At 43.7% G+C, this 13,509-nt stretch overlaps 1 long non-coding RNA gene across 1 annotated transcript in view; it reads right to left on the reverse strand.

Annotated features, from left to right (window-relative positions):
- Positions 1 to 264: 264 nt before the first annotated feature.
- Positions 265 to 13,509, reverse strand: part of LOC131381774 (uncharacterized) — a 45,119-nt gene continuing 31,874 nt past the window's right edge. The window contains exon 3 of the long non-coding RNA XR_009210710.1: positions 265 to 466. This is a non-coding gene — a long non-coding RNA (uncharacterized LOC131381774). The remainder of the gene's footprint in view (positions 467 to 13,509) is intronic.

Here is a 13,509-nt window from a genome sequence, read left to right on the forward strand (position 1 = left end):
AATCTGAACAGTGTGGGGGTTAGAGGGACCCAGCCCAGTGCAGGTGAAAATCTGAGTATAACTTCTGACTCCCTCAAAACTTAACTTTTAACAGCCCACTGTTGACCAGAAGCCTTAGCAATAGCATAAACAGTCAATTAACACATATTTTGTATGTTATATGTATTAGATACTGTATTCTTACAATATAGTAAGCAAGAGACCAGAAAAAATATTAAGAAAATCATAAGGAAGAGAAAATATGTTTACTATTCATTAAGCGGAAGTGGGTCATCATCAAGGTCTTCATCCTCATGGTCTTCAAGTTGAGTAGGCTGAGGAGGAAGAGGAAGAGGAAGAGGAGGGGTTGGTCTTGCTGTCTCAGGGGTGGCAGAGGCAGAAGGAAATCCAAGTATAGTGGACTTATGCAGTTCAGACTCATGTTGTTCAAGGGCCAACTGTATTTTCAGGCAATTTGGTTGTTTACCTGAAAATAAATAAGAGAATTGATTAAAATTGATTAAATGAAATTTATTATACATATCAAATAAATTTAAAATAAATTTTTTTCTTAAAGTCCGGGTGCAGTGGCTCATGCCTGTAATCCCAGCACTTTGAGAGGCCGAGGCGGGCAGATCACTTGCGGTCAGGAGTTCAAGACCAGCCTGGCCAACATGGTGAAAACCTGTCTCTCCCAAAAATATAAAAAAATTAGCTGGTGTGGTGGCACACACCTGTAATTCCAGCTACTCAGAAGGGTGAGGCAGGAGAATCCCTTGAACCCAGGAGGCAGAGGTTGCAGTGAGCCAAGATCATGCCACTGCACTTCAGGCTGGGTGACAGAGCAAGACTCCATATCAAAAAAAAAAAAAATTTTTCTTAGAACAGCTAGCTTAGAATTTCATCCCAGGTTCTGGATTGCAGAAGGCCCCAGCCGGTGTAACTTTGAATCAAGTTAGAAGCTTTCTTATTACGTGGACCTGGACATTCTGATGACCTAATTGAGACGGAGTTTCGTGATTAAAAGTCAACAAAGGACCTTTGATTCTCTAAGAGAAACTAAAGAAGCCGTGAGGCCCATGCAGGTACAATCCACAGAGGCAGTTTTTAGAACTAGAGAGGCCCGTGCCTCAGCCCTTTACCCATGTCATCCTTCCTTCAGAGGCCTGTGAAGGGCCCAGTGATGTGTTTATGTGTTCCCGTATTATTGAAAATTTGCAAAAATTATAGATTTTAACTGCAACCAGTGAAGACTACTCTCTCTTATTTTGACTTTAACTTCCTCACACCTCCCATCTTGCCTGGTAGCATTGGAGCAGTGGCCACAGGACCAGTTTCGGCGCCCCTGTGGTCAGCAGTAGGGATGGGCAATAAGACATTCTTGGGAGGCACCCCAGACCAGGACAGCCAGCAGCAACTGACTGTGCACAGCAGTGACCGCAAACCACTAAACTCAAATGGAATGAGTCCCTAGCTCTCAACAGAGTCCTAAAATGCACTATTCAAGTCCTGCAACATGACTAAACAACATTTTTTAATGTCTCTAAGATGTATTTTCAGAGACAGAAAAGAGAAACCTGAACACAAACAAAAAGCAAAATGTTCATTCAAAATCTTGTTATATCTTAAATATACTGTTATGACTGTAATTGAAAGATGTTTTGGAAGATAATTACATATTCCCGATTTGGACATATATAAAAGGGATTTTCTTTGCTCATCTTTAAGCTTATTTGTTTAAAAAAAAAAACTAAGAGAAAAACCCATATACAAAATTAATGGAATATGAAACAAAAGCGACAATTAGAAGCAAAGAAATCGATGAAAATTATTTTCTTATCAAGAAGGAAATTGTAACTAAAAGAAATTTCAGCTTCCTTCCTTCCCTCCCTCCCTCCTTTCTTTCTTTCTTTCTTTCTTTCTTTCTTTCTTGTGGCCCGGGCAGCAATCTCCTCGTCTCGCTGCTGCCCGGCGCCGCGGACTGCCTGGGACTGCCGGCGCGCGCCACCGCTGCCTGTTTTTTCTCCTTTGCCTGCCGGCGCGCGTTCGCCTCTGCCCAGCCACCCATCGTCTGGGAAGTGAGGAGCGCCTCTGCCCGGCCACCTATCGTCTGGGAAGTGAGGAGCGCCTCTGCCCGGCCACCCATCGTCTGGGAAGTGAGTAGTGCCTCTGCCCGGCCGCCCCGTCTGGGAAGTGAGGAGCGCCTCTGCCCGGCCGCCTCGTCTGGGAAGTGAGGAGCGCCTCGGCGTGAGGAGCGCCTCTGCCCGGCCACCCATCGTCTGGGAAGTGAGGAGCGCCTCTGCCCGGCCACCCATCGTCTGGGAAGTGAGGAGCGCCTCTGCCCGGCCCTCTGCCCGGCCGCTCCGTCTGGGAAGTGAGGAGCGCACCTGCCCGGCCACCCATCGTCCGGGAAGTGAGGAGCGCACCTGCCCGGCCACCCATCGTCTGGGAAGTGAGGAGCGCCTCTGCCCGGCCGCCCCATCTGGGAAGTGAGGAGCGCCTCTGCCCAGCCACCCATCGTCTGGGAAGTGAGGAGCGCCTCTGCCCGGCCACCCATCATCTGGGAAGTGAGGAGCGCCTCTGCCCGGCCACCCATCGTCTGGGAAGTGAGGAGCGCCTCTGCCTGGCTGCCCCGTCTGGGAGGTGAGAAGCGCCTCTGCCCGGCCGCCCCATCCGGGAAGAAGTGAGGAGCGCCTCTGCCCGGCCGCCCCGTCCGGGAAGAAGTGAGGAGCACCTCTGCCCGGCCGCCCCGTCCGGGAAGAAGTGAGGAGCGCCTCTGCCCAGCAGCCCCGTCCGGGAAGTGAGGAGCGCCTCTGCCCGGCCAGGACCGCTGCCCGGGCCCCGCCGGAAATGAGGCCCCTGCCGGCCGCCCTCCCGCCCGGCCGCCCCGTCCGGGGGGAAGTGAGGAGCGCCTCTGCCCGGCTGCCCTGTCCGGGAAGAAGTGAGGAGCGCCTCTGCCCGGCCACCCATCGTCTGGGAAGGGTGGAGCGCCTCTGCCCGGCCACCCATCGTCTGGGAAGTGAGGAGCCCCTCTGCCCGGCCGCCCATCTTCTGGGAAGTGAGGAGCGCCTCTGCCCGGCCACCCATCGTCTGGGAAGTGAGGAGCGCCTCTGCCCAGCCACCTATCGTCTGGGAAGAAGTGAGGAGCGTCTCTGCCTGGCCACCCCGTCTGGGAAGTGAGGAGCGCCTCTGCCCGGCCGCTCCGTCTCGGAGGTCTACCACGGAGGCCAGAAGCAATGTGGGGGCTGGACGTGGTGGCTCAAGCCTGTGGTCCCGGCACTCTGGGGGGTGAGGCGGGTTGATCACTTCGGGCTAGGAGTTCGAGACCAGTCTGGCCAACATGGCGAAACATGAAAAATACAACAGACAAACTAACCAACCAACTCAGTGACAACAAAACAGGTCTACCCTGGAGTCATACTCTAATTTTTTCTATTTTCCTCCCTTTCTGATCCTTTATCCCACTTTCTTTTTCTTCCTCTTCCTTCTCCCTCTTCTTTGTCAAATAGAGGATTGAGTTATTATCACTGATCCATTAAAAAAAAAAAAAGAAATTTCAGACTATATGAAATGCAGTAATTCATTAAATAGAAAGAAATAGATCTCTAGGAGAAGTAATGGGCTATACTGAATAGGCTCTTGTGTTATTTTATAATTCAACTGGTCAAAAAAGAATGCACCACTGAATTCACTGGAAAAATATTTAAATTTTGTGCTCATTTGACACAAAATAATGGCATTGACAAAAATAACATAAAACTCCTAACACATCATACAACCAGAGAGACATCCATGACAAATTGGTTAATAAGTTCTGCCAAAATAAAAAGTACTCAACATTAGTCACTGCACAAGAAAACTCAAACTGACCAGTATAAAGAATTTACTGTATGAATAAATATTAAATGAGAAAAAATTAATTTCTAATGATTCAAATGCTCACTCAGTATGCTTATTTCACAAATAAGAAATTCAGTAAGGTGACTGCTTTTAAAATTAATATGGAGAAATAATTAATTCAATATCCTTCAATAAATACAAATCACAACCAGTTAGAAGATAGATGAAAGAGTAATTCACAATTTAAAAAAGGAAAGAAAAACTACTTAGAAATAAATTCAACAAGAAACTATTAAGATCTATATGAAATAAAAACTTTAAAATGTTACTATTGGGGCCACGTGCAGTGGCTCACGCCTGTAATCCCAGCACTTTGAGAGGCCGAGGCAGGTGGATCACCTGAGGTCAGGAGTTCAGGACTAGCCTGGCCAACATGGTGAAACCCCGTCTCTACTAAAAATACAAAAATTAGCCTGGCACGATGGTGGGTGCCTGTAATCCCAGCTACTTGGGAGGCTGAGGCAGAAGGATTGCTTGAACCTGGGAGGTGGAGGTTGTAGTGAGCCAAGATTGTGCCATTGCACTCCAGTCCGGGTGACAGACAGAGAGACTCTGTCTCTAAATAAATAAATAAATAAATATAAAAAGTTACTACTGGACACATAAAAAAAACCTGAGCAAATAATAAGATATTTCATATTCATGGAGTGGAAAACACCATAAATGTCATTTCTCCCTAACTTACTCCATAAGTTAATAGCCCATAAATAAACTATCCCTATAAAATAATGAGATTTTTTAACTAGATAAGCTGATACTAAAAATCATATGTAGAAATAAACAAGCAAGGTAGTCAGGAAATTTCTGAAAAAGAAGAGTAACAATAGGTCATCCTGGACAAACATTGACATTATACAACTAATCATTGAAATAGTATTCATGAGAAACTCACAGGCAGATAAATGGGACAGAATGAAAAGCCCATAAATAAACACAAGCATAAGAGATAATTTAGTACATGAAAAGGGTAGCACTTCAAATCACTGCATAAAAGGTGGTGTTAGAACAATTGGATAACCATCTGGGGGGAAAAATGAAGTTGAATTCACACCTCACATCTTACACCAGGATAAATTTAACACGGATTTAAATTTTCAATATAAAAAATTAAATCAAAAGTGTTAGAAGACTTGATGGGATATTTTTAAAATTATCTTGGTATAAAAAAAACTAAGTGCAAAACACAACAGAAGCCACAAAAAAAAGACTGATCCAATCAACTACATACATTTTTTTTTTAAGTTTGTAGGGCAAACCAACATAAGTAAATCTAAAAGACAAATGACAAACTAGAAAATACCTTTGCAATTCACGTCATTAACAGAGAGCTAATTTGGCCTAATATATAAAAAGTAAAGTAAACAAAAAGAAAACAAAAACAAAAACTAGAACCCAATAGGACAAATAGGAATGGATATGGGGGAAAAACATTTCCTTCAAAAAAAAATGAAAATAGATTTTAAACATAAGAAAGGATATTGAAATCCACTTGTAATAAGAGGAATGAAAGTTAACATTTCAATGGGACATCTCTTTTTTTACCTGCAAGATTGCAAACATAAAAAAATGATTATTATGGTGGCAAGTGTTTGTAAAATATGAACATATAGATTGTTGATGGACGTGTCAGTTAGTACCTCCATGGTGGACAATCTGGCAATATTCATCAAAACTACCAAGCTTCCCCTGTAATCTCAGCACTTTGGGGGGCCGAGGCAGGTGGATCACCTGAGGTCAGGAGTTCGAGACCAGCCTGACCAGCGTGGTGAAACCCCATCTCTACTAAATACACAAAAATTGGCTGGGAGTGATGATGGGCCCCTGTAATCTCAGCTACTCAGGAGGTGGAGGCAGGAGAACCACTTGAACCCAGGAAGCAGAGGTTACAGTGAGCTGAGATAGTGCCACTACACTCCGGCCTGGGTGACAGAGCGAGACTCTGTCTCAAAAAAAAAAAAAAAAAAAAAAAAAAGACCAAAGCACATATCCTCCTGCATCCAGTAGGAATTTGGATACCTCTAGGATATGTATACCTCTGCATACCTCTAGGAATGTAACCTGCAGTTATACTCGTATGTACATTACAAAGGGAAAAGTTTGTAAATGACCTAAATGACCATTAATCAATTAACTAAATTACAGTTGTATATACACCATGGATACCATGCAGTCACAGAAGGACAAGATCCCTCATGATAGGGAATGATCTCCAAGAGATAACTTTAAATTGATGAAAGAAGCAAAGTACAAAACGGTATCTAAAACACACTAGAATTGTTTTTTAAAAAATGAAGAAAAATATATGCCTTAATAGAGACTATCTCTGGAAAGATACAGAAGAAATGAGAAATATTGGTTGCCTCTGGGAGGAGTCATGACTGGGAGGCAGGAATGGCAGGTGCACTATTCCTCGGGTCCTCTTGGATAACATTGATTTTTCTTTTCTTTTCTTTTTTTTTTTTTTTTTTTTTTGAGACGGAGTCTCACTCTTTCGCCCAGGCTGGAGTGCAGTGGCACGATCTCGGCTCACTGCAGCCTCCGCCTCCCAGGTTCAAGTGATTCTTCTGCCTCAGCCTCCCGAGTAGGTGGGACTACAGGCATGAGCCATCACGCCTGGCTAATTTTTGTACTTTTAGTAGAGATGGGGTTTCACCATATTGGCCAGGCTGGTCTCGAACTCCTGACCTCAGGTGATTCGCCCGCCTCAGCCTCCGAAAGTACTGGGATTACAGGCGTGAGCCACCGCGCCCAGCCTGATTTTTCAACTATGCAAGCGCATTATCTACCCAACAAGTAAGTGTTAGAGAAAAATAAACAAATAAGAAAGAAGTAAATGCAGTCCCTTCTGGAGAGGAGAGGAGGAAGAATTGAGACTTTGTCTGCATGGAGCCAGAAGAGGAAGCCTGGAGGTGACAGTATAGAGGCGTCCCCCACCCAGCCAAAGACAGTGACCACCAGGGGACAAAAAGAGGAAGGCTGTAGCTGTTCTGGAAACCTGATGATTCCAAAGGTGAGATGGGAGGGACCTGAGAGTGGATTTCCAACTATTTCTCTCGTGAGGCCTTGAGATAAAAGCTTTGAGTTGTTTTATTAGTAGTACTATTATTACTATTATTATTGGGACCCACAGTCTGATTTTTATCTGCAGAAAAATAGGTTCTCTGATAGTCAGGAATTCCCTCCCCAACCTCGCCATCTGGAGCCAAACTTTCTAAATGCTATTTCCCATTCACTTCTTCCCTTCAAGAAGGCTTTATGACAAGTCAAGGCTCTGCTTCCCATTCTCCTGGTCAATTGTGAGATCCAGACCTGGGCTGAGCTCCATAAAACAAGGGGGGCTCTATCTGTTCTTGTACTTAATCTTATTCTCCATGCCCTGCAAAGTGCCTGGCACGCACATGGCATTCATAAAATGCTGGTTGAACAAACAGAAGAATAACCTCAAACACCTTGCCTGCTTCTCTCTCCCACCTCGTTCCCATCTTTCCCTTTACCTCGTACTCTTTATGTGAATGCCCTGATTCCTGGGTCTTTCCTTGCCAAACACATCTTTCAGGGATGGTTATACCAGGTCAGCAGCAGCAACAGCATCACCATCATCACCTCCACCACCTCTGGATCACTCCCTTGGTGTCAGTAACATTACTTTGGATTCCTGGGAAGATCGAATGACTACGAGACCTTCTCTGAGGACACCATGCCTGCTGTGTCAGCAAAGAGACACAGAGAAGAACAGGGGAGTTTAGCAAACATGGGACTGTCACTGGGTCTAAGTAGGTGGCTTAATCCTAAACCAGACTCAGTTCCTGCCTCAGCAGGGTTGACTCAGCATCGAGTCTGCACACGACAAACATGACCAAGACCAGCCAGGAACAACTGTCATCCTACCACCCACCGACACTGTGTACAAACAGTCCACGGCCTGGAGGAGGCAGTTCAGATGCCACTTGCTGAAGTCACATCTACCGACCATCTGACTCAGAATTCTCTGAGGTGCTTGTGGCAAATGCAGATCCTCAGGCTTCACCCCAAACCTCCTGGAGCAGACTGCCACAGTGGAACCCCTGTATCTGTGTTTTAAACTCCCGGGAAATTCTAACACAGACAGCTGGGAAATACACCCCAAGAAACATGGTCCTAGGAAGTTCATATCCTTTGTCATTTTTTATATTGAGATAATTTTAAACTTTAGAGAAGAGATTCAGGAATAGTACAAAGGACTCCCGTATCCCCTTCACTCACCAATTATTGACATTTTGCCTAATTTGCTTCCCCTCTCTCCAAATATATATATATATATATAATATATAATATGTTATATATATATATATAAAGACATGAAATAATCAAAGAGATCAGAATCCAGTTTTAAAGAGTTTATTCAAGCGCAAAGCTGAGAATGGCCATTCAGGTAACTGAACAGAACAGAAATAGACCCCACAGAAATGGGGTGAGCTCTCTGAAGTTAAAAGCTGTCTTGCTTATATAGGCAAAACAAAGTTTAGTAGGACTATAAGATTTTCCATACAAGGCTGAATTTATGAGTTACAACAATTTAATTAGTTACAGTTTGTTTTCTTTTCTGTATAGCTTGTTTTCCTTTCCAATTTAAAAGAGCATATAGCATCCTGTCTTAGACAATGTAACAGCATAAAGTCTTTGTGTGAGAGAGGAGAGGGAGTAGTTAATCTATAATGAAGATTAGCAGTTAAGTTACTTCTACAGAAGGAGAAGCAGCACCCGAAACAGTAAGGTCAACTATCATTTACTGAGCCAGGCACTATGTTTGTTAAGTGTTTTCTTTCTTTCTCCTTCTTTCATTAGTTGCTTCCTTCCTTCCTTCCTTCTCTCTCTCTCTCTCTCTCTCTTTCATTCTTTCTACTTTCTTTCTTTTTTTTTAACTTTTTTGAGACAGGGTCTTACTCTGTTACCCAGGCTGGAGTGCAGTGGCTCCATCTGAGCTCATTGCAACCTCTGCCTCCCAGGCTCAAGTGATCCTCCCACCTCATCCTCATGAGTAGCTGGGACTACAGGCTAAGTGTTTTCTGTACATTCTGTCATCTAGCCTTCAAAACCAAAATCACAGAGGCTATTATAAATAAATTTTTTAAAGCCCCAGGCAATAACAAGTGTTGACAAAGGTGTGGAGAAAACTGGAACCCTTGTGTGTTGTTAGTGAAAATATAAAATAGTGCAGTCACTGTAGAAAACAGTATGTTAGTTCTTTAAAAAATTAAACATAGAATTACCCCATCAAGTTTGGATATCCTGGGTAGACATCCAAAGGAATTGAAAACAGAGACTTGAACACTTACTTGTACACTCATGTTTATAGCAGCATTATTCACAACAGCCAAAAGGGGAAACAACCACATGTCCATCAGCAGATAAATGGATAAATAAAATTGTTATGTCCATACAATGGAATATTACTCAGCCTTTAAAAAGGACATTCTGATACATGCTACAACCTGGGTGAGTGTTGAACACATCATGTTAAGTGAAATAAGCTAGTCACAAAATAACAAATACTGTAAGATTCCACTTACATGAGGTACCTAGAGTAGTCAAATTCATAGAGATTCAAAGTAGAATGGTGGTTGTCAGGGGCTGGGGAGAGTGGGAAATGAGGTGTTACCATTTAATGGGTACAGAGTTTCAGTTTTGGGAGATGAAGAGTTCTGTGGATGGATGATGATGATGGTGTACAATAACGTGTAGGTACTTAATGCTACCGAATGGTGCACTTAGTGTGAAAATAGAAAATTTTGTGTTATAAAAATTTTGCCATAACAAAACAAATCTCACAAGTGAGGTGCTATTATTTTGCAGCTGTAGCAACCAAGGCACAAAGATTGTGGCGCAAGTGAGAAGCAGAACAAGCATCCTCACTGGGCAGCTGGACTTTAAAGTCTGGGCCGTATCTATTATCATATACCTTATGCTATCAATCATCAGCCACCTACCATCCACCATCTACCATTCACCATATTCCATATACCATTCACTATCTACCATATATAACTACCCGCCATCTGCCATATACCATCTTCCATCCATTATCTACCATTCATCATATACCATATATCATCTCACATCTACCATCCACCATCCATCATACACCACCCACCATGTGCCATCTGTCATCTACCATCCACTATCTATTATCCACCATATTCCATATACCATTCATCATATATCATCTACCATCTACCATATACCATCTACCATCCACCATCTAACATTCACCATGTACTATCTACCATCCACCATCTGCCATATTCCATATACCATTCACCATATACCACCTATCATCCACTATCTACCATCTACCATCCACCAACATCCACCATTTACCATGCACCGTCAACCATATTCCATATACCATTTACCATATACCATGTATGATCCATCATCTACCATGTATCATCCACCATCATCCACCATTTACCATGCACCATCTACCATCTACCACATACCACTGCCATCTACCATCCACAATCCATCATATACCACCCACCATCTACCATCTACAATCTATTGTCTATCATCAACCATCTTTCATCTACTATCCACCATCCTTCATCTACCATCTGTCATATGCCATTCACCATCCACCATCCACCATATACCATGTACCATCCTGCATATACCACCTACTATCTGCCATCCACCATCTACCATATACTATCAGCCATCTAATATCTACCATCCACTATCTACCATGTACCATCTACCATCTGCTACATACCATATGCCATCTGCTTGGTAGCAACTTCTCCTTTGGCCACTGATGAAAGCTAGGTGACCTAAAAGAGTTGGCATGGCCTTTCCAAGGTAGCTGGTTACAATCAGAGACTAACCCTCTACCCTAATCAGTTGTTACATGGCCACAAATTAGTAGTTGTCTAATTCTATCTACAATGTGAAAGGGAATTTGAGCCCAGAACTTATAAAACCAGAGTAAAATCTAAGAATTCTTCAACTGATTCGATTCCCTTATTTCCCAGATTTCAATGAGGAGGCAGCTGCCAGCCCAGTCATTTCCAGCTTGGTTTTCCCACTGGACACATCCACCCAAGGCCCCTCTGGTAGTTACTGAAATGTGTCACAGGGGCAAACAACCAAAGGAAAATAATCATCAGAATGCAACAGAAACACAAGTGTTTCAACCCTGATGAAATAGTCTTCCCAAGGCTATTTATACTGCGTCATCTTCAAAAGGTCACCAGGCACTGGATGACTTCATCTACTTACCTTGATTGAGCACAAAGTCCATGTCCTGCTTGTGGCAGTTGCTGCCGTCCCTGCCCCACACTCACCCCCACGACAGCCATGTTCCTGCTCATGGCCAGGTCTGCCCACCCTCCTCCACCCCACACTCACCTAGAGGAGGAAGGGGCCAGGGAAGCCTGCCACATCTGTCAAGACAACCTCCCACCCAGGGTCACAGCAGCAGGTAGCTAGTTTAAATTGTGGTATTTACAACCAAATGAAAGAGGGAAGGAGTCAAGTGGAAATCACTGGAAAGTAAACACTGCAAAACCTCCAAAATCAGAAGCCCAGAGGCACATTTTCTTTGGGAATAGGCCAACTATTTGTTCCTTTGGCAAGTGTGGGGTTTATTTAACTAGAAAAAGAGAGCCTGATTTAATTGTGTGCATGCACGTGTGTGTACATATACACACAGAAGGGGGCGGTAACGGGGCTTCTCCAGCTAGTCAGAGTTTCTGCTCTCTTATGTCAGAAAACAGGCCAACACTCTGAAGTCAAAGTCAGTTAGTGAACATGGGTGTGTTCTTCCTCTTTATTTGCATTTCTGGAAAGGAAGAGGAGAAGGGGTATAAATAACCATTGTTAAATGTCTGGTCTGACTGGGTAGGCGCTAGGCCAGTGGATGTTTAAAGCAACAGCCCTCTGTAAGAAACACATTTTTTTTGCAGCCCCGTACACACATACACACACACATGCATACACATACATTTACACATATAGTTCATGAAAATGATATTAACTATTACTACATGTGAGGCACTCTGCTATTTTCTATTCTATTTCTTACGTCTTTTTTGTTGTTGTTTTGTTTCATTTTTTAGAGACAGGTTTTTGCTCCATCTCCCAGACTGAGACTGGTGTGCAATGGTGTGATCATAGCTCACTGCAAACTCAAACTCCTGGGCTCAAGCAATCCTCCTGTCTCAGCCTCCCAAGTAGGTAGGACTACATGTGTGCACTATGCACCACTACACTCAATTAATTTTTTTATTTTTATCTTTTTTTTTTTTTGTAGCTACAGAGTCTCGCTATGTTATCCAGGCTGGTCTCAAACTCCTGGCCTCAAGAGATCTTCCCACATCAGCCTCCCAAAGTGCTGGGGTTGCAGGTGTGCACCACGACATCCAGCCTATATCTATTTTTTTTTTAATTGAGATGAAGTCTCACTCTGTCACATAAGCTGGAGTGCAGTGGCACAATCTCAGCTCACTGCAATCTCTGCCTCCTGGGTTCAAGTAGTTCTCCCAGTCAGCCTCTCAAGTAGCTGGGATTACAGGCACGCACCACCACGCCTGGTTAATTTTTTGTGTTTTTAGTAGAGACAGGGTTTCACCATATTGGCCAGGCTACTCTCCCAACTCCTGACCTCAAGGGATCTGCCCTCTCGGCCTCCCAAAGTGCTGGGATTACAGGTGTGAGCCACCACGCACACCCAGCCAAATTTTTTAATTGAAGTCTAACATATATACTAAAGTTCATGAATCCCAAGTGTAGAGCTTGATGGATTTTTAAGGGCATTTTATTGTATAACCAACTTTATTAAGATATGATTTATAGGCCAGGCGCAGTGGCTCATGCCTGTAATCCCGGCACTTTGGGAGGCCAAGGTGGGTGGATCACAAGGTCAAGAGATCAAGATCATCCTGGCCTACATGGTGAAACCCCATCTCTACTAAAAATACAAAAATTAGCTGGGCGTGGTGGCGGGCCCCTGTAATCCCAGCTACTTGGGAGGCTGAGGCAGGAGAATTGCTTGAACCCAGGAGGCAGAGTTTGCAGTGAGCAGAGATCGTGCCACTGCACTACAGCCTGGTGACAGAGCAAGACTCTGTCTCAAAAATACGTATATATGATTTATATACCACAAAATTGACCCATTTAAAGTATACGCAGCTCAGTAGATTTTCGTACATTTCCAGAGTTGTACAATTAGTATCACAAACTAATTTAGAACATTTTCATCACCCCATAAAGAAACTTTATACCCAATATCTATTCTAATTTTTTTAATGTCAGTCATAATGAAATGAAGTCTATTTCATTCATGGGTCAGAATTGAGAATTGTAAAATCAGTGTAGCTGTTTCAATAAAATGTCTCATTTATTCCTCACAAGACCTCAAAAGCAGCTGTTAACTATGCCCAGGTCACAGAACCAGGAGGCAGAGAGATGCACAACGTGTCCAAGGTCACACACTCGTAAGCAACAGAACTGGAAGTCCAAGCCGGTATCCTCCAGGCGCCCTTTGGAGTTCTTCCAGTGGCATTGAGACAGCAAGAGCCACTGTCTGTGCCCTGAAGGGTGAATGCTGCAGTCACAAAAACAGGCCAGCCCCACACATATCTTTGCACTGCT

The sequence above is a fragment of the Hylobates moloch genome, unplaced genomic scaffold (genome assembly GCF_009828535.3).
Source record: "Hylobates moloch isolate HMO894 unplaced genomic scaffold, HMol_V3 SCAFFOLD_18, whole genome shotgun sequence".
In the NCBI taxonomy this organism is placed as follows: domain Eukaryota; kingdom Metazoa; phylum Chordata; class Mammalia; order Primates; family Hylobatidae; genus Hylobates; species Hylobates moloch.